The sequence below is a fragment of the Carlito syrichta genome, unplaced genomic scaffold, assembly GCF_000164805.1.
Source record: "Carlito syrichta isolate Samal-C Ts95f unplaced genomic scaffold, Tarsius_syrichta-2.0.1 Scaffold308197, whole genome shotgun sequence".
Taxonomy (NCBI): domain Eukaryota; kingdom Metazoa; phylum Chordata; class Mammalia; order Primates; family Tarsiidae; genus Carlito; species Carlito syrichta.
The window spans coordinates 520,013-523,685 of NW_007252293.1; positions in this window are offsets into that span (position 1 = coordinate 520,013).

Consider the following 3,673-nt stretch of genomic DNA (forward strand, 5'->3'; position numbering starts at 1 on the left):
TTGCATCTCCTTAATGACTAGTGAGGTTGAACATTTCTTCATGTATCTGTTGGCTGCTTGTATGTCTTCTTTTGAGAAGTGTCTGTTCTTATCTTTTGCCCATTTTGCAATGGGGTTGTTTGTTTTTTTTTTTTTAGCATGTTTGAGTTCCTTGTAGATGCTTGATGTTAGGTTTTTGTTAGACATGGAGTTGGCAAATACTTTTTCCCAGTCTGTGGGCTGCCTCCCTGCTCTCTTGAAGGTTTCTTTGATTTGCAGAAGCTTGCCAGTTTAATGAGGTCCCACTTGTCTATCTTATCTCTTATGACCTGTGCATTTCGGGTTTTGCTTAGGAATTGGATGCCAGTTCCAACTTCCGTAAGGGTGTGTCCTGTGTTTTCTAAAGTTCTTTGATTTAAGATTTTACATTTAAGACTGTGATCCATTTAGAGTTAATTTTTGTGTATGGGGATAAATAGGGGTCCTGTTTGAATCTTCTGCATGTGGTCAGCCAGTTTTCTCAGCACCATTTACTGAATAGGTTCTCTTTTCCCCAGTGGTTGGTGGTGGAGGCTTTGTCGAAGATGAGTTGGTTGAGAAATTGAGGTTTTGCTTCAGGAATCTCAATTCTATTCCATTGGTCTATATGCCTCTTTTTTTTTTTTTTACCAATATCAGACTGTTTTGATTATTGTAGCTTTATAGTAATGTTTAAAGTCTGGTACTATGATACCTCCTGTTTTGTTTCTTTTTGCTGGGGACTGTTCTGGGTATTCTTGGTCATTTATGTTTCCATATGAATTCCTGTATTGTTTTTTCTAGGTCTGAGAAGAATGTTGCTGGTAATTTGATGGGTATTGCGTTAAGTATATAGATTGCCTTAGGCAAGATGGACATCTTAACAATGTGAATTCTTCCAATCTATGAGCATGAGATATTTTTCCACTTGTTTGTGTCATCTTTGATTTCTTTGAGCAGTGTTTTGCAGTTTTCATCGTAAAGGCCTTTCACGTCTCTGGTTAGGAAGATACCAAGGTATTTCATTTTTCTGTGGCTATTGTGAATGGGATTGTGCTTTATATTTGGGGTTCTGTATGTTTATTATTGGTGTAAAGATATGCAATTGTCTTTTGCACATTTATTTTATACCCTGAGACTTTGCCAAAGTCCTTTATCAGTGCAAGGAGGTTTTTAACAGATTCTATTGGATTTTCAAGGTATGCAATCATGTCATCTGCCAGGAGAGATAACTTAACTTCCTCTTTTCCTATTTGGATACATGTAATCACCTTTTCTTTCCTGATTGCTCTAGCTGGGACTTCCAATACTATATTGAACAGGAGGGTTGAGAGTGGGTATTCTTGTCTTGTTCCAGTTTTCAGGGGAAATGGTTCCAATTTTTGTCTGTTTAGGAGTATGCTGGCTGTGGGTTTCTCGTAGATGGCTTTTACTATTTTGAGGTATGTTCCACATATGCCTAGATGTTCGAGGGTTTTTATCAAGAAGCAGTGCTGGATTTTATCAAAAGCTTTTTCTGCATCTAATGATATAATCATATGGTTTTTGTTCTGACGTATTTAAATACTTTTCTGGTCTTACGAATGTTGAACCAACTTTGCATCCCAGAAATGAAGCCTACTTGACTGTGATGGATGATTTTTGAGATGTGTTGTTGAATCTGGTTCACTAGGATCTTGTTGAGAATTTTAGCATCTATGTTCATCAAAGATATTGGCCTGTAGTTCTCTTTCATTGTTGGGTCTTTACCTGGCTTGGGTATCAATGTGATGTTAGCTTCAAAAAATGATTTGGGGAGAGTTCCATCTTTCTCAATCACCTGGAATACTTTCAGTAGGATTGATATCAGTTCCTTCTTATATGTCTTATAGAATTCTGCTGGAAAGCCATCTGGTCCAGGGCTTTTTTTTTGTAAGTAGTTTTCTTAAGGCATAGTCAATTTCCTTGATTGTTATTGGTCTATTTAGTGTCTCGATTTTTTCTTGTTTCAACCTAGGTAGGTTGTGTGATGTCAGAAAGTCCTCTATTTCCTTAAGATTTTCAAGTTTGTTTCCATACACGTGTACATAGTAGTCGCTAGTGATCTTTTGCGTTTCTTCTGGGTCAGATGTGACTTCAACTTTTGTGTTTCTGATTGTGTTTATTTGGGTTTTTTCTCTCTTTTCTTGGTCATTCTAACTAGGGGACAATTGATCTTGTTTATCCTTTCAAAAAACAGCTGTTTGATTTGTTGTTTTTTTTGTATTATCCTTTTGTCTTCTAAGTTCCAGATTTGGGCTTTTATTTTGGTGATCTGGATTCTTCTGCTGAAGCTAGGGTTTTGGTGGTCTTACTTTTCCAGTTTCCTTAGGTGACTTGTTAAGCTGTTAATTTGTGATCCTTCCATTTTATTTTCTGTGTTTGTAGAGATATGAATTCCTCTCTTACTACAGCCTTCATGGCATCCCAGAGGTTTTGGTAAGATGTTTCTTCATTTCATTTGTTTCCAGGTATCTTTTAATCTCTGTTTTGATTTTATCTTTGACCCTGGAGTTGTTTAGCATCATGCTGTTTAGTGTCCATGTCTTTGTGGGTTTTGGGGGAACCTTGTTTGTGTTGATGCATGGCAAAATTTCAATCTTTCAAAATTTGTTTATGGTTGATTTATGGCCAAGGATGTGGTCAATCGTAGAGTATGTTGCACACAGTGATGAGTAGAATGTATATTCTGTGGTCATTGGGTGGGGTGTTCTGTAGTTATCAATTACGTCCATTTGGTCAAGAGTCACCTTGAGGTTCCAGATCTCATTGCTGATTTTCTGTCCTGGTGAGCTGTCTAGGTTGTTAGTGGGGTATTAAAGTCCCCAGCTATGATAGTGTTAGAGTCAATATCTTTTTTGAGTTTACCTGGATGCTGCTTTATGAAAGTTGTGCTCCTTTGTTGGGTGCATATATGTTTAGGATGGATATTTCTTGTTGATGGATTGAAACTTTTATCATTATGGCCTTCTGTATCTTTTTTAATTTTTGATAACTTAAGGGGTATTTTGTCTGAGATTATGATCAATACTACTCCTTTCTTTTGTGTTCCATTTGCCTGAAATTTTGCATCCCATCCTCTTATTTTGAGTCTGTGAGTTTCCCTTGTAGTGAGATGAGTCTCTTGGAGACAATATATTGCCTGGTGATATTTTATCCATTTTGCCATTCTATGTCATTTCAGTCATGCATTTAGTCCATTCACATTCAGGCTAATTATTGAAACGTGAGAGTTGATCCCTATCATGAGGTTCTTAGAGAGTTGTTGTTGTTCCTGTTTGTTTGTTGACTTTCTTTTGGTTTCTGGGTTGGTTTATGTGTGTTTTTAATCTTTTTCCTGTACTCTTGTGAAAAACGTTGTTGTTCTTTTTTCCTTTTCTCTGTGTTTAATACTTTCTTAAATGTTTCTTGTAGAGATGGTCTGGTGGCAGAGTAAGTTCTTAGGGATTGGATATCTGGGAAAGATTTTAATTCTCCCTCACTGATGAAACTCTGCTTGGCTGGGTAGGTTATTCTTGGTTGAAATTGTTTATCTTTGAGAACTTTGAAGATAGGGCTCAAAGCTCTCTTAGCCTGAAGGGTTTCTGTAGATAAATCTGCTGTTATTCTAATTGATCTTCCATGGTAGGTAATCTTACTTTTTTCTCTTGTTGCCTTT